At 37.5% G+C, this 21,963-nt stretch overlaps 1 protein-coding gene across 13 annotated transcripts in view; it reads right to left on the bottom strand.

Moving 5' to 3' along the window:
* TMEM117 (transmembrane protein 117) overlaps window positions 1–21,963 on the bottom strand; it is a 432,585-nt gene that overhangs the window by 373,491 nt on the left and 37,131 nt on the right. The window contains exons 3-4 of one of the 13 annotated variants that reach the window (XM_070271276.1): window positions 21,447–21,908; window positions 15,978–16,056 (exon numbers count right to left, since the gene is read on the bottom strand). The exons of 10 other annotated variants lie outside the window; for them this stretch is intronic. The gene's annotated coding sequence lies outside the window, so the exon portion shown is untranslated. Of the gene's footprint in view, window positions 1–15,977; window positions 16,057–21,388; window positions 21,909–21,963 lie in introns of all 13 variants that reach the window. 2 more of the 13 variants (XM_070271275.1, XM_070271277.1) reach the window with 2 other exon arrangements.

Here is a 21,963-nt window from a genome sequence, read left to right as displayed (position 1 = left end):
ATGCAACTCATCTACTGCTGGGCATAGAAGGTCTTAACTGGTTTCAGATAATCTGAATATGTTCTAGGAGGTTGCGACCTTAATATAGACCTAATTGTAGCAGTAAAAAAGGATGTACCATTGGGAAGAGTAGCAGAGGGAAGTGAGGGCTCTAACACTGAGATTGTATCATCAGAGAAGAAGCCTACATCTACATCAGGGCAACAAGAAATCAGAAAGAGCCAGAGGCCCTGTCCAGTATATCTACCTGGCTCACAGTTTAGCCCCTTCAATCCTAGGGAAGAGAGGAGTCCTGCGATGGAGTAGGAAAGCTGCAAGAGATAACCAGGACTTTTTCATCCCAGGAGCACCATCAGGACCAAGCAGTTGCATGTTCTGGCAGCAGTAATGCAACACCACTTCATTGTGTTTGCCTTTCTGACACTGTAGAAAGATTTACACACTAAGATGCTCACATTGGAATGCTATAAATAGTAAACAAAGGCAGCAACCGATGAACATCCTAAATATTCAACGAAATATCATGGTGTGATAAGATGATAAAATCATGCAGCCATTAAGATGCATTTATAAATGATATTGAATGACCTAGCGGGGGTGAAATTATAATAAATATTGAATATACAGTGTAAGTTCAAGTTTTATAAATAAATATTCCTAAGAAAACATGTCAAAATATTAACAATGGTGGTCTCTAAACGGCAGGATTACAAGAAATTTTTCTTCCTTGAACCTTGCTACATTTTCTAAATTCAACACGACATTCTTGTTTTAGCTTAATAATTTAAGCAATGGTTTTAAGAAAACAAAGAGGTTAGCACGCTTGGCATTAAATCACTGAAAACAGTTGCCAGTGCAAAGCAAATAGTTGGAACAGAAAATCCCTCCCCTCTCTCCAATCTTTTTCCCTTGCTATCTTTCTCCCTCTAAGCTCTCCCTCTTCTGATGGCCAAAGAGACCAACATTATCAGCTTGCCCCAAAATATGGCTGGGGAGAGAAGAATGAGTTAGTAGTGGCTATGAATTTATCCACCCCTTTTTTCTTACCCAGTCCTCACCCTCTCTCTCTGCCACTATTTACCATCTTTTCCTTCTTTCATTTCTTTCCTTCTTTCTTTTCTTTCCTTTCTTCTTTCTCTCTCTGTCTTCTTTTCTTTCCTTCTTTCACTCTCTCTTTCCTCCTTCCTCCCTTCCTTCTTTCCTTCCTTTTCTTTCTTAATAATGGAAGCAAACTTTCTCTGTCCTCCTAGGCCTTACTTATATTAGGCAATTCTGGGGCTAGTAGACAGCCATTATCCTGGGACTAAGGTGCAATAAACCCTTTGTGGCCAACCCAGAGTGTTTGGCTATGCAAAGTTAGTCACTGAAGGGGATGTAGACCGATTTGCACAAGGAGCACTAAGATTTAAGTCAAGGAGATTTATCAGGTGGACTAGACAAGGTCAAGTGGCAAAGAAGGGTAATAAAGCTTTAGAAACAAAATTTCCCTGAGGCAAAGAGAGCTATGGCTGATGAACTAGGCTCAAAACAAGATGACCAGGGTCCATAGAAAAGGGCTGATTTTGGTCTGTCCTCCATTTCCAGCCTCCTGATGCAGTGCTTGGACCCTAGGGGGCAATGGCTGGTCATGGGAATATTAACTGAAGGAAGAATCCAAGTGTGGAGCACCTTTGGTGAATATCGTTGAAGGGTGGGCTAAATCTCCCTCAGAGTTAGGACCTGGACCTTGAAGGCAATGCAGAACACGGATATCTGTGGGCCTAGAAGGGACCATCATTCAACACTGACATGGTGTGGAAGCAAAGAAGAAATGGCAATACCACTGTTCAAACATCAGTGCTTTGCCCTGGGGGGTAGAAATCGGTCAGACTATCCTTTTAGAGTACGAGCTGCTGGAGTTCTTGGGCAAATCAAGAGGAGAAGGAAATCTCAAGAAGGAGACACTAGACTTTCTGACATGCAGATTTATAATTAGTTTTAATTTAAATTTGCTGAGGAGTTGGGGGTGCTGAAGTTATACCACAGAGTATTAAAGAGTGATTCATAACTGTTACACTATGAACAAAGCCAAAAATGATCAAATCCCTACCCTCTGAAACCTCCAGCTTCTTCTCCCTTTGATCCCAAAGTTTCCATATACCCAAATACTTTCTAGACAGTTCCACAATCCAAAATTGAATTGATTTCATGAATGAAAGAGAGGGGAATAAAGAGGAACCACTGTTACTGCCCAATTTCATCCATCCTGGCATTCTTCCATATGCAGATTTATCAGTCACAGACTGTAAAAGAAACCCACTGCTCTTCATATCTTTCTCCCTCACTCTCTCTATCACGCATTCAACTAAAGGCTGAAAGCTCCAATGGCAGGGACTGTAAGCTTTTGTTCTCAGCTGAATACCCAGCACAATGCTCGGCACATAGTAGGAGCTCCAAAATTATTTGTGAAATGAACGAATTAGTTCATTCAATCATCACACTGGACCTGGAGCAGGGATAAGGGAGTATAAACTGTGTTCACAATCTAAAGGAAGAATGAAGAGTGTGTGAATCAGCACTAAGACTCTTAGACTTGCAGGTCTGAGAAGGGGAGTAAGTACTGATGGGGAGGAAGAGGAGCAACATCAAAGCAGAACCAGAGCAAGTTTACTTGGTTTTTTCTCCACAGATAAGTGTTACTAGCAAGCCCTCCAAACCTATCCTCTCTAACTCCTTCATGTCCCCCACTCCCCCACATACGGGTTATACATCAGGCTGTAGGATCAGGGCTTGCACTTAACTAAATTTAGCCAAAGCCTTCTCCTGTGATCCTTTGTCTACCCCAGGATGCACCAAAGAGAACACAGAAAGGATAAAGCATTGCTACCTTTCTCATCTGGGTATTTATACCTAACACCCCAAAAATGTATGGGAGAATTAAGTCTATTGAAATGTATCAATATAAACGGAAGAGACTATGATATGTTTTGTCCTATTAGACAAGGCATATTTAATATTCGGTCACTGTAATACTGCTGCTCTCAATTGTATTTCTGCAAACAAAGAAAAAGGAATTATTTTCTTTTGCTATGATGGAAGTGAACAAAGGACTTAATTTAAAAATGACAAAATTTTCCTTTATTCTCTTTTTAAAGGTGTATTGTGTGATTCTGTGCCTTGCATAAATCCAATTTGTATTGATTTTCTAGAGATAATATAGCGCAAGTTGTGATGGCAACTTGTCACACAGTGGCAAAAATGGAATGACTCATAAACCTAGAGAACAACTGGATGTTGGGTTTAAATAGAGTGACAGTTGCACACGGTCAGATTTGCCTCCTTCCCGCTGTGTCCAGTACCCCTGCAAACGCCATTCTGATAGTCCCAGCCTTGTAACAAGTTCCTCAATGTTAGTGCCCTTCCCCTAGGGGTATAATTAGGTCCTTTATTCACAATGGGATGGACAGGTATCTAAGATAAATTTTATTAGCCTATGTATGTGAATACGTGGACGGTAAGAAGTTTAAAATATGATCATAAAACAATATGACATTTTTTAGTGCTAGACATGGTGTCACTTTTGTTTTTATGTTTTGATGTTTAATCTTTATTAAACATAAGGCACTTTGCTGTGGCAGAGGATGAATCGGATCCAGGCAGTGAGCTCAAGGAATTAGAGTTTAGTAGGTACACCTTTAAAGTCAGGTTTCCTCACCAGAGTCCAAGAACGCATAGACAGTTCATGAAGGAGCTTTCAGAGGCCTATAAACCTCTTAAAGGAAATGCCACGTGTCATGTGTTGGTATGTGCATTTGGCAGGGTCAGATGTGTGATAGATACCAAATTCTTGAAAGGAGTGGTGGCCCCAACAAGGTTAAGAACCACTGACTCAGGGCTTATAAAAATACATTATAAAAAGCATTCCATCTCTCAAAACACTTCCAGTTGCTCAAAACATTTTTTGAACTTTTCCTTTGGAATGTTCCAAAGCCTAGGACACTTTTTGTGAATAATCTCAATGATGACAAGCCTTCCTTGGAGGAGGCTCTGATTTTTAAAGTCATCAGAATCATGGTAGGAAAATATGATAGGTAGATACTCAAACTGTGAAGTTTACTTTTGGTTGAAATAAATGTAAATATAAAATAATAAGACTGATTTTCTTGGGGGACATAAAATAATTAAAGGCTATGTATTAATGACAATGACATGGAAAAGCACCAATAAAAACATCAGTACCTTACAGATAATGTTAACCAAGGGGCAAAAATCAGATTTTGTTGTTTTCATTCATTGAACAAATATTTATTGAGTATCTACCACGTACCAGGCACTCATAAGTGCTGAGAATACAGACAAAATCCCTGCCCTCAGGCAGCTCCCACTCTGCCATCTTTGTTTGACAAGTCAATTCATCAACTACACATTGCTCAACCATGAATAAGGGTTAATATAAATATAATAGAAAAAATAAAATAGAAGTAAAAAGAAAGCATGTTATAGAGACAATAATGTTTGGGTAGAAAACTAGTAATGGCAGAATGCAATATAATGTATATTAATTAGCATGCTGGTAAAACTATTTGGTAAAAATGAACAGAATCATTACAGGCAAAACATAAAAATAAAGAAGTAAACAGTAATGATATTATTTGATAATTCTAAGAAAATATATGTTTTTAACTATACTCAGTCACCTCATCTAAACAAAAGCGACAGAAAGATTTTGGGGATTTGAGTGCATAGGATCATAAGATAACATAGAGACAATGAAAAATAAGGTAGTCAATAGGCTGGGGGCTGAGTTACTCCCTTCGCTATAAAGTATAAGGATATGCCAGAGCTACATCCAGAAGTTCATGGAAAAAGTTCCTGCTCCAGGCCTAAGTAACCTTCCTAAGCTAAATGAGCAAATTTGTCTTCATCCTTCTCTAATCTGAAGACTTCAGGTTATTTATAACACACTTATTTCTCACATTATCCTTTACACACACACAAATAAAACAGAACCAAAAATTACACGTGACTTAAAAAGTCTATGTGAATTGATTAACAGTTAATGTAATGTCATGGGAGAAATGCAATGGGAGAAAATCTTGATCCATGGGATTCGCCAGGAAGAAAAGGAAGATTATCTTCTGCTCCCCATTCTCCATCAGGATCGCCCCCCAACCCTCCCATCATGGGTCTCAAAAACCCAAATGGGTGCATATTGAGGATAAGAGAATGAACAAGAAATCTTCAAGTATTCTAGCTTGAGCACTAAGAAAGTCATCTGATGCCTTTCAACTGAAGCTGCCATTTCAGGGCTTTCTCTGCACAACTTAGGGGACCAGAAATCCTGAGGAGAAGGGACACACACGTACACTCAAAAACAGACCTTTTGATAGGCAAATGTTGAAGCAAGTGTTATTTTGGAATGAAGAACCTGGTACAAGAAGGATTAAACTGCTTGGTATAATGATATAAAGGAGTTGCTTTTCTTGGGTACAGAGAATATTAGTTGTATAATTGTGTTTTCTTCTTCAGATGGGTAGAGGATCAGAGAGATGGAGCCAAGGCACTCACCTGGGGGTGATAAAAAATCAAGTGATACAAAAGAGCTGGCTGGGACCTAGGGAGAAAGCATCTCCTGTGAAAGGCCATGGAGAGGATTCTAGAATTGGTAATATCAAAATCAATTTTAATATTTACGCTAGAGAGCATCTAATGCCCTGTAATCTTCAGGCCTAAAGTTAAGTGTAGTTTAATATATGCAGATTGAACTGGAAAGTAAACATTTTCCTGAACTGGGTAAAGATTTTTCTTCAGGTCGTGGAGGTTCAGTGGCAACTCAAGGATCAAATCTATGACAACAGACATACCTTCAAACAGTGTGCTCTGCCATTTGAATTTAGAAGCAAATAACACCTCACCTGTCTAGTCACGAATTTTTCCCACTAATTTCAATGCTTGTTTGACGCACATATGAAAGGAATAGCTTCTCAATCTTTTAAAAATCGACTATTTACATCATGAAATGCTTGCAAGTAATTCAGGGTTTACTAAGAAATTTCCATTTGAAAGATGAAGATATAATACAAAACTAATATCATAAAGGATTTTTAAAGTAAAAAGTTGTTTTTAAGGAAATAAAATTTCTTTTAGCGAACTATTTAAAGAATCTGGTTTATCTTATGATTTTGAAAAGATTTTAAAAAAATCATTCTTTTGAATCTGTGAAGATGCCGAGTTGCTGAGGCAGACTGATGTTACAAAAGTCAAAATGCTTCTTTTCTTAAATTATACTATCTGGCAAAACGAGCATGCATTCACTTACATAGAACACAATACCCTGTGAATGCACGATCACTAAATATGATAGCAACAAAAGTTTAAAGAATTGAGCTTTGTTTCATTTTGTGGAAGAAAAAGCTAAGACATCAGAATGATGGTATTTGAGTACACAAAGGAGCCATTGAGGCAGAAATAAACACTTGCTCAACCACTCTTGGGGTAGAAAGATTAGAAAGGACAGGATTCCTGCTCTAAGAAGTCAGATAACCAGATAACCATGGCTAGGCATCTAAATGACCCAGACTGAGCTGAGCTGCCAGATAAACAGTGTTTCTTGGGTTGAATAATCTCCAAGAAAAAGAGCCCACTGGCAGAAACTTAAAAAAAGAAAATGCAGTTACATCAGACACTTTTTACATTTTCTCTAATGTCAGAGCTCCCAAAAAGCTCTCATCTCAGGCTATAAATGTTCCCTTATCACTAACCTCTTCATCCTGTCTGTATCTAAAAAGGAACCAGCCAACTTGAGTGGATTATATTTTTTCAAGTATTATAATAATTTTAAGTGAAACTGAAAGCAGATTATTAGTGCAACACATGAAAATCATTCTAACAAAATTTTCTGAAGCATTGATTCTCCCATTTAAGGAAAGTGGATGACTCATTCTGTCTTCTCAGCTAATCTGTATTTTTCTCTATTCTATATTCAATAACTCCTTCTTGTACTGAGTTGACCTCATGTCCTCCACACTCAATCTCTTAGGAAAGTTCCTATTAAAACACCCGCAGAAGCAGTAATTAGTAGTGCTTAGTGACCTTTTCCCATCCAGCACTAGAGAAACCAGATTTTCCTTTTCATAAATTCATGGTATCCACTTTCCTTGACTCGTAGCCAAAAAAATACAATACTTAGTCTGAAAAGTACCTGCCAAGTAGCACCAAGAGAGGTCTGATAAATATTTTATTCTTGCTCTAAATGTAACTGAACTCTACAAAATCAAGTAAATTTCAGGAGACCTTAAAATGGCAAGAATAAAGTTACTAATGTCACAGTTTAAAAATTCCATCAATACTCCACGTTTTCCAGAAAAGGTCAACCAGAAAATAAAAGTCTTCAATCCTTTAGTCTGTAATTTAGCAGACTAATTTATTGGTAGCATTTGTTTTTCTATTTAAAGGGGCTGTTGTGCATTTGTCCTTGCTAAGCTACTGCTGGGTTTTAATCATTTATCCAGTTTTTCAAAATAATATTAAAATCTTGTTTCCAAAAGGCAAGCTACTATTTTAGTTAATGTCATTTGAGTAATTAATGGCTTGTTCTCTAATTTATCAATTTAATGGAAGTGTTAAATAGCACTAAATCGAGGACTGGCTCCTCTAGGTCACTATATATCCCTCTAACTTCTTCTGAAACATTGACAGTCACCTTTGGGTGATACTACAGTGGTCTGTCTAGTTCCAATACCCTCCTACTCCCATGCCTTCTCTCTCCACAGTGGGAGCCACTTAATCTCTCCTGGATGTTCAATCTTATCTAAGTCTTTGGAACAATCGCATCCTCACGAGGAGGGAACTTTAGCTCAATATAGGACACTAGATATCAAGTCAACCTTGCTATTAGTCCAACTCCAAGAACTGATCCTTTGGCAAAGTTTTAACAACCAGGCTTCTGCCTTGTTCCAGAAACCAAGTCCTAATTGATCTTCTAGATGTGGTAACTGGGTCCCTTGCTCAATTCCCTCTGTGCCTGGTTCTCTGTCCTGATTAAACCATTACATCTTCTCTCTGTATACCACAAAGTACCTTCCCAAACATATTTTTCCCCTCAATGTCTGTGGTTACGTTCTGGTCCACATCCCATCCCATCCTCAACCTCCTCCACTCAAGGGAATGTCTCGTTCCAACTTCCAGATCCCCTACATCTCCTCTGTTCCAGTGGAGTGAATACTGTCATGCCTGACCCTGTCTCAAGATGTAACGCAACCAGTTGTAAATTCACCAACATAATTGATCAAGAAGGATTTTTGGTAGATTTATAAACTGAAGTACATTGGGTCATCAATAGCCTTACCAAAGCCATGAAATGTTAACATTATCATTTTCTCTATATAATATGACATCATTATCACCAAATAACAGGAAAAAAGTACAAATTTTACATAATGTCACAAGAATTGGTACAATATTTGCTGCATACTGAATCCCATTCTCTCCTAGGCTCCCTCCAAAAAATGATTAGGCGAAAAGATTAATAGTTTCATGGAACACGTACACTTTTTTCCTTATGAAACATAGATCTTAAATATGCCTTCAGATGCTTCAGCTAGTCTTCATAAATCCTTCTAAAAAGCCAGTTAGTAGCTCTGTGATTGCTCTGCTCTCTCATCTTACACACTCATACAAATTTATTTTATAATATTTTTGGTGAGGAAAACGGTAAATGCAAATAAGTTAAAGAGGGCCAAATGAATGATCTATTGTTGAAAAAGAAGGCATTTGGAGAAAAGGAACTCTTATATGCTACAGATGGAAATGTAGCTTGTTCCATTCTTTTCAGAAAGCCATTGTGTGATTTGTTTCCAGAACTTTTTAAAAACTTAATTTATTTTGACCCAATAATTCCCTTTCCAGGAGTCTTCTCTAAAGAAAATATTCAAATATTTAGACAAAAATTTATACAGAAAAGCATTTCATTTATATCAACAGAAAAAAAATGACCTAAGTAAGCAATGAGACTTGTTCAGTAAATTACAGGATACCTATACGATGGGAAACCATATAGTCTTTAAAAATTATTTTATCTTATAATACTTGATGAAATGGGAAAAATCCAGAAACAAAATCATATTCTGGTTAGTCAAGACTGGTGAAATGGCAGGTGGTTTTAATTTTCTGTTTTACATCTTTCTCTCTCTCTCACTCTTTCTCTCTCTATCGTTTGGTTCTGCAGTTTTCAAATGTTCTATACTAAGCATGTATTGCTTTTAAAATAGCCTGAAAAAAAAAGAGAAGGAATTAGAACATAAAATAATTTAAAAGCATGAGAGTATCTTCAAGTAAAATAAAGGATCTAATTGATTTCTGTTTTTAATTCTTTAATAAATTAACAAGGCTGATTTCCCAAAAGAGTTGTGCTCAATGCTACTACTTCTTAATCTTTCTCTGTGTGGTGGCTGCCCCTATCCCTAGAACACCGTGCGAGCAGATCTCTAAAGCAAATCTTAGGAAAAAGCAAGCAAGCAAACAAATACACCAAAAATACTGTATCTAAGTATGCTATTCAAATGCCACGTGTTGCAGCAAACTCCAGCTAACTAATCCCACCAGCGAATTTTTACTGCTGTTAGGAGAATCAGACACTTTGAGAAAAGATTGAGAAAACTGTAGGTGGGCTCCAAATTTCAAAATAAAAACTCACCTTCAATTCTTACCCAATCAGTTCAACAGGAAAGGATTAGAAGAAACACTTACTGAATAGTACCGATTTTGACCAGCTTTATACTAAAATACATGTGAAGATAAAATGGATATATATGAATCTTTAAGACAAACCTCTTGAGAGATAAGAAAAGTAGTTTGAACAAGGTCGCATATCTATGTAGGGGTAAATCCAGCTCCAACTGCCTCTGAAGCTCATTTTCTTTCTAATACACTACTTAGGACTAATGATACGGCTAATTCAAGATACAACAATTAAAGAGAATGTATGCAAAGTACCTTGCACTATGCTGGGCACTGAACAAGTGCTCAATGAATGATAGTTGTTTATACAGTTGCTGAAAGTTAGTAATTTTTGTACATTCTCACTTCAAAAGTAATTAAAGTGTGGGGAAAATACATTGAAAACAAATTTCGAAGGTCTTCTGTTCATTGAATTGGCTTATTAAGGAAACAAAGAACAATTTCCCACATGATTCCAATATGCTGAATTCACCCTGTGGTGAATTCCTGTTTATTCAGAATGATCAAGACAGGAGGCTGCTTAGTATTACTATTTCAAAATGCATATACGGACTACCAATGTTTTACATCGCACACAATAAAATCCCCTAACATACAATGAAAGTAAGTTTATCTTTGTGATAGTGCAGAAGACAGTTCAGAATCTTTACCAAATTATGAACATAAATTGCCACTGTGTTCTAGACAGAGGCCCCATCAGTAATGATATTCAGTAAACTGTGCTCTAGATAGCCCAGCTTTTCCTTCATGCCTTACAAAGCTCACTGCTATTAGGATGCTTTCAATTGGAGGCATCCGAAGGGAAATATTTTAGGTTTCCTAATTAAACATATTCAGAACAAGACTTTAAGCAATATGAGTCTAAACAAAAGAGCATAATCATGAGCCACTCCCATGTGGTTGAATTAGAACTTATATTGAATTCTCAACAGCCTGCAAGATTCTTGTGCCGGGGCAGGAGCTTTATTCTCAAGATCTTTTTGATCTTTCCATAATGCTTAGTTATCTGCACATCACATACACTTGATAGACATCCACTGACCGACAGCTACCCCATGCCAAGTAGAAGATGATTACTGTCTTCTTTGGATGGAGTAAGAATCTGGAAGATCTCAAATCAGTCAGATAGGTGACTTTTCCAACTACTCGTAAAGTTGCTTTCACATTAAAGCCAATCCTACCTTTTGTAGATTTCAGACTCCCAGGTTCTATTGCCAATGCTAACAAATCAGTTCAGGAGTTGAATTTCAAGAAAAGTGTTACGTAAGAGAAGCAGTCTGTTAGAGTACAACTAACTACTGTGCTGGACATTGTGAAGTGAGTTATTCAACACCATCATCACATGATGCTCTCACCCACAGAAAACTGCTTAGGGGATACTATATTAGGTCAACAAGATCAACTCGCTCCTGGGACTCTGGAGTCACTCTTTTCCTGCATCCTAGATATCTGAAATGGATTATATATGAGACAAAAACAGTCTCCCATCCCACAGCCAAATCTAGGCCAGGAGTATAAATGTGGGTTCAAATAGGGTCTACTATTATCAGTCATTACTCAGGTAGGATCTATTATTAATCAGTATTAATCACTATACATCCAGAAAGTCTAGTTTGACACTGAAAATACCCAGAAGGGTATAAAAAATTACAGTTATATTACTAAGAGAAAAATAACACCATTAAAAGAAAATAAAAAAGTCATGAGGTCTCAGATTCATAGGATTAAGAGAAAGTTACTTCAAAAATTATCCAGTAGCTATATGAACTCATCTGGAGGGAAAGATAAAGAATTCTGTTTTGACTCATTAAGTTTCAGATGCCAATAAGCAAACAGTGGAATTTAGGAGAGAAGTCAAAGCTATGAAGTGTGTGTGTGCATGTGTGTATGTGTGTGTGAAGTCTATTTAATAGTCACTGTCATAGAGACGGCAGTTGACACCATGGGAACAGATAAGAACAACAAGAGTGAAAGTATGGAGAAAGGAAACAAAGGCCAAGAGCAAACCTTGGTTGGCCTATATTTAATAGGATAAAAAGAAAGGCAAGTACAGAAGGAGCTATCTAGCGAGAAAAGAACTGGAAGAATCAGTACCTTAAAAGTCAAGAAAAACAAATATTTTGAGAATGCATTCTGACAGCAGTTGAAAAATGGGGTGAGAGATTGAAGAAGACATGGACTGAGAAAATATTGAATCTGGCAATGTTTTAGTCAAAGCATTTTGAGTAGCAAAGGAATAATCAAGTGAAGGAGGATCTATTTAATAACGTGAGAGGTAATCTCACAGAGAAAAAAACTAAGGTGAAGTTCAGTTTTACAGGAAGCTGAACTGGGAAGCAACTAAGACCAAAGCACCCTCGCAGATTCTCCAGTTTTTCTCTTGAGCAGCTTCTCTCCTTGTGCACAGACCAATATTGTTGCTTTACTCAAAATCATATTAAATCATAGGGTGGACATGTATCACAAAGAGAAACTTTCCGGTCTTAGTGCAAACTCATTAGAGAATTTGACAAGCTGATCAGCTGTGGCTCAGCTAATGAGTTCAGCAGCCTTGGGTCATGTGCACATCCCTAGTCCAGTCAACTGCAGTAAGGGGAAGTCACATGGTATAATCAGGGCTGCCAAAGCCTTCAGCAGAGGCGGCGGGCTGATGCTGAATTCAAAAAGGGTGTGTAGGAGGGATGGACTGCAAAAAATATGTTTATTTCAGGCAACCTCTAAATAAATAAACGGAAAAGAGAAGGAAACATCAACAAAATTATGAGAAAGTTACGGGTCTGTTCATAAAACAAGAATATCCAGTACTTGAAGAGTTGTGAGAGGTACATATCGAAGGGTAAGTTTATGGCCACATTTTAGAGGGCCTTGAAACTAAGCATTAAACCTCAACATTGCGTTGGAAATAAACAGACTAAATTACAGGTCCGGATCTGCCAAAAGTTCCCTTAACCATCCCTCATCTGTAATATGGGGCTAGCAAATTCTCTCCCTGTACCTCAGACACTTGTGAGAATCAAATTCAAAAATGCATGTTAAAGATGCTGTTATTAATCTTTGTATTCTCCAAAGCACACATCACAGAACTTTGCCCAGTAAATGTTCAATGACTTTACCTGTAAACTGTAAAACTATTCAAATGGAAGAAATGTTCAATCCTTACAATTAATCAACCCATTGAATTTAGCAGATATTCAACAATTATTTGTTGAACTGAGTTTTTTCTCATTTCAGCATATATTTTCTAAGAATACTGCCATGTAAATTCTATTCAAAAAACAGGCATGAAAATCTGTGATGTGTGAGAGAACAGACTAGATACTAGAAATACAAAGAAGAATCAACCACCATTCTCTCCTTCAAAGAATTTACAATCTAATAAGGGATATAAGACATCTATACAAATACATATAACACCAACAAATATTGTGAAAATAGAAATTTGAGTAAAGTGCTACATGTGTGATAATTGTCTCCAAGATGGCTGCCATTAATTCTTTTCCTCCCTGTAGGCCCATGTCATTCTCTTGGCAACGAATGAAGCTTTTTCTCCCAGTCCCTTGAATCTGGGCTGGCCTGTGATTACCGTGATCAATAGAGATGATGAAAGTGACAGTATGCCAGTTCCAGACCTAACCTTTCAGAGGACTGGCAGCTTCTATCTTGGTCTCTTGGAGGTCATCAGCCTCCATATAAAAGGCTGTCATACTGTGAGAAACTGAAGCCCTGAAGGATGAGGTACCATGTGAAGACAGAGAAAGGCCAAAAAACACTGAGGTGCCAAACTTGTGAGTGAAGAAGTCATTTTGGAAATAGACCCTCCAGTCGCAGCCACTCTGGCTAATGACATGTCAGGTGAACAACATAGCTGAGCACTTCCTGCATTTCTGACCCATAAAATCATGACAAAGTAAAATCAGTATTTTAAGCCAGAATGTTTAGGTTAGATTTTTAGGCAGCAATAGGTAAGAGAAATATATGGGACCACGGAAGAGAAATTAATTCAAGTAGAAAATAGGGAAGAATTCACGGAAAGGGAGAAAAGTAACATTTTTGAAGAAAAATAACATTTGTGTGCAAAAGAATAGCTAAAAGGGATTATCATTTTTCACAAGGAGACCTGAGCATAAAACGAATCATGGAGGTAAGAAAATCTATCATATTTAAGCAATGGCCAGAGATTTATGCTGATTTAAATATGGAGTATATAAGAGCTCATGCTGAGAAATTTTTAGTGGGAAAAAGGTTGGTTCAAGATTGAAATGAGTTGAAGATCAGAGCAAGGTATGAGAACTACACACTGTAGCCAATTGAGTGATTAGAGTTTTTAAGCAGTAAAGTGTCATAATCTCTCTCATCTCTCTGCGGCTCCCACCCGGGTCCAAGCCTCCATGATGTCTCAAGATTTCTAGAATAGCATTTGACTCATCTCTGTCCTTCCACTCTTGACCTCTTACCATTCTGCCTTGGTTTCTGATGCAGCAACTAATATCATTTTAAAATATAAATTAGATTATATCACTCACTGTTCAAAATGCTTTGAGAAATTTCTAACATACTTAGAATCAAGTTCAAACCTTTTACCATGGCCTCCAAAAAGATCCCACATAATCTAGTTTCTGACTATTTCTCCAAACTTATCTCCTTCCACTCTCTACCTTCCACATTCCACTCCAGCTATACCAATCTTCTTGCTGTTTCTGGAACACACCAAGCTCATTTCACCTGTAGGCCTTTCACTTGCTATCCTTTCTGCCTGGATGCTCTTTCAAGTCTCTCCTAAAAGCTCACTTCTTCAGACAGGCCTTCCCTGGTGACCCCATCTAAAGTAGTGCCCACCTCATTGCTCTTTATCTCATTAAACTGCTTTATTTTATTTCATAAGCTTGATTACCACTGGACATTATATTACACTTTTTTTAATCTATCTTCCCTTCCAGATCAAAAGCAAAACAAAACAGAGATTTTATCTGTTTTGTTCATCACTGTATCTCCAGTACCTTGTGGATGTTCAATAAATATTTCATGAATGAATGAATATCAGAGTTACATGGTAGGAGGAGAGTGCAGAAAAGAGTTAACAGAGCAGGCCTGAACCGCTATCCTTAGAAAGGCCTGTTTGCAAAGTTGGCCCTTTGCTGGCATGGGGGCATTTGGATTTTGGAAGGGTTCCCATCATTCTACAACCTACAAGGCTGTCTCACAGTGCCTAAACTGTTTGTATGAATAATATGGCTTACACGAAACACCTGTTTTCCTTTTGGGATATGTGCCAGGCAGAGGGTGCCTACATGACCAGCTCCTAATAAAAACTCAACACAGAGTCTCTAACGTGCTTCCCTGGTTGGGAACATTTCACACATGTTGTCACAATTCGTTTCTGGAGAAATTAACTATGTCCTGTGTGCCTTCACTGGGAAAGGACTCTGGAAGCTTGTGTCTCATTTCCCCAAAATTCTGTCCCATGTTTCTTTTCCCTTTGTGGATTTTGCTCTGTATCCTTTCGACATAATCACACTCATTGAGTACTAATATATACTGTGGCCTGTGTGTCTTCCTGATGAATCACCAAACCTGGGATTGGTGTTGGGGACCTCCCAACACAAGGCATATTTTGCCAGCAGCTTATAAGATGGACTTGAAGACTGAAGTAATTATTGCCAAAAAGGCCAGTTATGAAAGAGGCTATTATTGCGATGGTCCAAGAGATAGGTAGGATGGTAGCAGCAGAAGCAAAAAAAATATAAATGTGTGACTATATTTTCCTAGGGGAAATTTTGCAAACTTTTAAGGTAAAACACTGGATTACAAGAGGGTAAGGAATGAAGGAGAACTAAGGAAGATGAGACACTAGATGCAGACTACTCAAACAATGGAGTAAAAAAATAAGAGAATATGCTAGTGTTAGGGTAGCCTGGTTATGAGAAAATTATATTTGAGTAAGTGGATATGAGTATACCTTTAGAAAGCAGGTAGAGAGCGTGAAGATTCAAGAGGTATTTTCCAAAGGAAATATTAAGACATGGGCTTAAGAATGGAAACGGAATCAAGAATATAAATGTGAGTTATTCTGTAAGCCCAGTGAGGGCAGGGACTTTCGTGTATTTTGTTCCCTAGCATATTCTAAGCACCTAGAAGAGTATTTAACACATGAGATGCACTCAACAAATGGTAAGGAAAGAAGAGGGGCCATATTAAATAGAACAGACAAACAAAGTATGGAAGAAGGAAATGGAGAGACGTCAAACGTGAATATCTCATACCTCTCAGTACAGTCAGAAGCTACTGAGTGTGGAGGAGGACGGTCCTTGAAGAGAACAGGCAATGTCCGTGATCACCTCTCTGGGAAAACCATTAAGGAATCAATAAGAGAGCGACAAAAATAAAGCACTTTCTACCCAGGTTTCCTCTTTAGATTTAAAAAAAAAGTCAAATGAATTTTTAAAATACTTTTAGGATATATATATAACATGATACCTAATTGAACTGAACTGAATCAATGGCTTCTTTAATAGTTTTCATAAGAAAATAACCCTTAGATGAATTCCTTATCTCTAGGCCTAAAATCTGATGAAAAAGAAAAAAGACAATACTTTGACCTTGAACCCATCTAGAACGGCATTACGTACAAATGCTTTTCATTTGAACTTGGAGAGGAAGGCACTTTTACACTAGTTGGGGTGAGATTATTGACAGATTTTCAAGAGCAGGCTTAGAGTCAAGACCAAAGTGTGGAAACAGTCATCCTAGGTAGAAGTTGCAAAGAGAACTGTTAGCATTTGAAAGGAAAACACCAAAAACTAAGCTTTAGACAGTTTATTTTACAACTACTTCAAAAATACGACACTAAAAATAAATCTATATTCCTACATTAAATGTTACTTTCCTCCTTTCTCTAAGACCAAAGGACTTATTTCCCAAGCTGCTGGGAAGGTTGTCCGCTGACGTTTACGGCTGTAGGTCCTCTCCAAGAATGGCCCCGTTCTGAAGGGCTGGCTCACCCAAGGTTGTGCTCCCTTCCCAGAGCGGCTGTCATCCAATGGTTGCTTGGGAGGTGAAAGATTCCCTCGCTGTTCTAAGAATGAAATGTGAGTGGAATCTATGTATTACTTTTTTCACAATTTCAGCAAAGTGGTTATTAAGGTATATTCCCCCAAAAGTTCTTTCATTCAAAAAAATGAAATGTGAAAAAGCAAAAAGCATAAATCCTGCTTTCAACAAAACTATTCCAGTTCCACCATTAATATTCTACATGAGTTTAGGCAACTTAAACTCTTTGATCTCAGTTTCTTCATTATTAAAGAAAAGATAATACTACCTCTTTCATAAAGTCGTTGCAGTGATAAACTAGGGTGATGTTAACAAAAACACACAGTAAGGGCTCAACAAGTATGACTTTCCCTCTCTCCACTCACTATCAATGGGGCATGAATTTAGAGTTGCTTTCCCGTAATAATCATGCCCTTGCATTGATGATGCAAACTTCTAATAATGAATGGCATGCAATTATGAAACAGTTGTATGGCTAATGGATAATTACCTGATCAATAAGGTATTATTCATACTATATAGAATCCAACACACAATAGAAACTTAGTACTTACTGAGCATTTACAATACATCAAGTACAACATGGAGTGTTTTATATTTTACATTTTATTTAATCCTCAAAACAACACAATGAGGTAGGTATTAGGCCTCTTTTGCAAATATGAAACTGGTGATGCTCATAGAAAGTAAGTAAATTGTTCAACGTTACAAATCTATTCAGCGGCAGGACCAAAATTTGAACTTCATTTTCCTGCATACAGGTTTTTCTATTATACTACAGGATCTCTTTTGCTTTACTCCTCATCTACAGACTGGCCCCACATAGAGGCTACCTCTGGCATACTAGCTATACAAAGACACACAGAACCATCCTAGAGACCACAGCTTGCAAAGCATAGCAGAAAGAAGGATACTCCTGATTTGACCTCCACTGCAAAAGAAGCAAGCGGTCTCACCTCCAGTAGTACACTCTATTCTTCAAGTCCACATTCCCTTTGCTTTCACACCCAGCCCATGGACCCTGTCTTCTCATCCCTGTCATCCTTGAGTAGATTGGTCTGTTCTGGGTGTTGAGGCTACCCGAGCCCTCAATCTGATCCCAAATCAGTATAACTTCTGCTTCCCCTTCCTGTCCTGCAGGCCTGGCAGTGAGAAGCAGCATATTAGAGCTGCAGACTCAGTGTTTGTCCCTCCTACAGCAGGGACCCCTATTCTGAGAACAGTTTGCACCGGCTGAAAGGCCCGGTCACAAAGCAGACCAAAGCCTAAGCAGACTCCAGCTGTACCTTTCTGAAGAGCATATTCTGTTCAGTTTCTTGTAAAAGCCCCTATATTTGTCACTAAAGGTTGCCTTCCAACTGTTTAATTTTTCATGATGCTATTTCAACCACCTGCAATAATTTGTTTTAATCAGTTTTGTGCACATTGCAGGAAATAGCTGGAAGAAAAGTACATTCTTTATGCTTAGTCTGCATTAATCATTACTTTCCCTAGGGAACAGCTATTTACAGGATACCAAATAACATTTTCTCCCAGGAAATCTCCTTTTGAGTACTATATTCTAGCTTTGTCCCAAGCAATAGTCTTGATTCCTGCACTGGGAGAGAATGCCAGCAGGTGCAACCATTCAACCCCTCACTGAAAACAGGTGAGGCCCTTAAACCCCTATCAAGAGCAAGACAACAGTAAGGAGGGAAGCTGCATCCTGTTCTCTTTGAAGCACTCATGTGTTGACAACAAGCCTACGCGGGCGTAGGACACCTTCATCTCAGTGTCCTTATACAGCCCGCCTCGACTAGGACCAATACACACAAAGCTGCATTGTTCACACCAAAAGAGGCCAGGTGGCCACCCTGCTCTCAAGTGACTGTGATTGCTACTAATCCATGAGGTGTTTTTTGGCTCATGGCCCAGCTTTCACAAATGGAATGGGATAGAAAAACGAAAACAATAGGAGTGGAGCAAGAACCTGGGAGAGGGTTGAGACAGTTGCTTGGAAGATTCCACTTAAATGGCTACTTTCCTACAAAAAAAATATTATCTTCCTGAAACGACAGTGGGTCCAGATCTCTCATCAACAGAAGCCTTTGCTGGTGGCTATGAAACAAGCATAGATTTCTGGAAATGTGAGAGAGAACTGAACAATAGTTGTCACTAAAACTAACATTGTAAATTTTAAAATTGACTTTTTGGAAATCAAGTTTAAATGAATTTTTTATTCCATCAAGAATTTATTTATCTAGCAAATAATTAAAAGTAATATTATGTAATATTAAATAGAGATCTAAAAGTCTATTACCACATAGAAACTCATGAAAGCTTTTTAATGAATAAGCAATAGACATTAATAATATTTTCACAAGAATCATACAATTATTTCAGCTCTTTGCTGTCAATATGGGTAAATTTTGGCTCCTTTTGCAAATAGAGTACGCAAATCTTATGCTTCCTTCCTTAGGATGGATTTGGTTGCCTAGCTCCTTAGTTTTGTTGGTCTTGTCCTGGTATCTGTGTTACGTTTTCATAATCACAATGGTTTTCATATTATTTTTGGGTTCCAAAGAAAGTAGTATATATAAAGCAAGCACAATTTTAGAAATGGGCTGGCAGGGTCTCCACATAAAATGGAATCCAGCTGACCCATACCCCCATAGCTAATAACTACCCTCTCTTCCATCAGCCTGAAAAGACAATAAATGCTTTGGAGAATTTTTAGTGGATTGGCTAGATGCTGCCTCATATCTTGTTTTGCTGGACTCGGTTAATAAAATTCCAAATCATGCAAAATCTATTCTGTTCTCAGTATCAAGATTTCAGTGATTTGGTAGTTATTTTTGGCAGGGTTTGAATATGAAATGTGAAGATGAAGAGATATACGTTGAATAATTAATCATTATGCATACAAATAGTACATCAAGAAGTATAAAACCAAAAAATACATGAACCAGACTGTTTCAACAGTTTCCCTTTTTAAAATGCATATCTCCAAAATACCTAAAATTAGTTCTTGAAAAAATGTAATATGACGTTTATATATCTTTTCATCTTCGTTTATTTAATGAAACTTACTTGTATGGATTAAATAATTTAAACACCCTCAAGTTTTACATAGAAAAGGGACAAAAAAATAGAACGCTGCTTCTTTTTATAATTAAACACAAAAACCTCAGTTGGAAATTTGGGGAAGAAAAAAAAATAATCCAAAAACTTGAACAAGAGCTTTGTATTTTTAAAAAGCACTCTAAATCAGAATGTTCCTCTTACATTGTCTCAACCTCAGCATCGCATAACTAAGAAAAGTAAGTCCCAGAACTGACATGAGCTCCAGATAGGAAAGATGCTGCAGAGAAGTGAACATCTTTATCATTATCTTAGTTTCTTTCTCCAAATGTCTGAAATAAATTATTTGTCTATTCCAAAGACCTTAAAATCTATAGCTGATCACTGAAAGAAGCTGCTGTATTCAGGACATTCCACAAGACGGTGCCCTCTCCCTAGGAAGAACAGCCTCCTTTATACACACAGCTAAACTACACAATGTTTACGCTCACAGACCCAAAGTCAAGTTAAAATCAACTTTGTATAAATAAAACCTCTGAAAGATGAGCAAACTTGTGGAGTAATTCTAATGACATTTTTCAAGTGAGACAATGAAAAGGAATGCTTCCAGAAAGTGCAGATCTCCTTAAATTTACCCCAAAATCAGTGGGGAAAATGAGGAAACTTGACAAGGAGAAGGATCTAAACATAATATATCTATACCAAGACTGCTAAGAGCAGTGTGTGCAGCAGAAACATAATGAGGGGCCCATGTGCAATTTTAAATGTTCTAGTAACTACATAAGAAATTTTTTAAAAATTAAACAGTAAAATTGACTTTAATAATATATTTCACTCAACCATAATATCCAAAATGTCATTTCAACATGTAATTCAACGTAAAAATTACTAGCAAAATATTTTACATCTTCTTTTGTACTCACTCCAGTATGCATTTCACATGTCCAACGCATCTCCATTTGTACTAGCCTCGTTTCAGAAGCTCAATAACCACATGAGGCTAACAGCTACTGTATTGGACAGTGCGTGTCTAAACAATCTAACCTATGTCACTCGGCACCAAACTTAGTTTCTGATTAAAAAGCTAAACATTCAGCCTATACAGCTTAGGTCACATAATATAGACAAGCAAAAATGCAAATAGATTCTTTCTTATGCTCACTACTGACACAAAGGAATTCACAAATACTTTCTTGCTATAAATCATATGAAAATAATTGGTCTAAAATCCCTTCATCTCTATAATCTTTCGACTAAAGAATAACCTATAGATATAAAATAAAATAAATCCTGGCCTTACTTAATAATATCTGTGTTACTGGCATAGCCAAGCATAAAATATATGTAAAGGTATAACAGATCAAAAGCTGCAAGCTCTCACATGCATAATAAAAAAAAAAAAAGCATTAAAATCTGGATTTAACAAGCATCTCCTAATTATGGATTTTAGAATTGCCTATTTAACCAGCCCTGCTAGTTAGAACTTTCTGAATCCCAGAGAGCAAAAGCAGAAACAGGCTAATTATCAATCCTGATTCTCTTTCATAACATATTGTCCGTCTACCTGATTCTCTTCTTTCATAATATATTGTCCGTCTACACGAAGAATGGGAAATGGATACAGAAGCATTCTTAGCAAAAATGAAAAGGGTTGACTTCTCAGTAGGCCATAATGTCCTGAAAGCAGACTGGGTTTTATTTTTCTTGTCAAGCAGGAGCACAAGTTGAAAAGACAACCTTGTTTCTTGTACAAGATGTGTTTATGAGAGCAGTGAAATACAATCACTTTGAGAAAGTGCAGCAGCAAGAGGTCACACCATCCTGGCTCAGTGGAAAAATGGCTCAAGGGAAGCCCTGTCTCTGGGTGGGCAGGTGAGTCTTCAGGGACACTTGCACTCAGTTTCAAGGCACAGCTAACTGAAACTGAGCAATGTAACTTTTTCTTGAGGAAATGCATGCCCAGAAGGAGCTGGTCATTATCTGCAATTCTTCACGTTCCCCAAGTTTCTGCAAAGCCTCAGCTACTTGACTCTGCGAGAGAATTCTGAAATTGGATATGAGTAACTGAGAGGCTGATTTTCTTTCTGCACGGGAAAAATAAAAGAGACAAAAATTCAAATTAGAAATTAAATTCAAAAA

Source organism: Equus caballus, chromosome 6 (assembly GCF_041296265.1).
Source record: "Equus caballus isolate H_3958 breed thoroughbred chromosome 6, TB-T2T, whole genome shotgun sequence".
In the NCBI taxonomy this organism is placed as follows: domain Eukaryota; kingdom Metazoa; phylum Chordata; class Mammalia; order Perissodactyla; family Equidae; genus Equus; species Equus caballus.
This window is presented reverse-complemented; position numbering and strand designations above follow the sequence as displayed.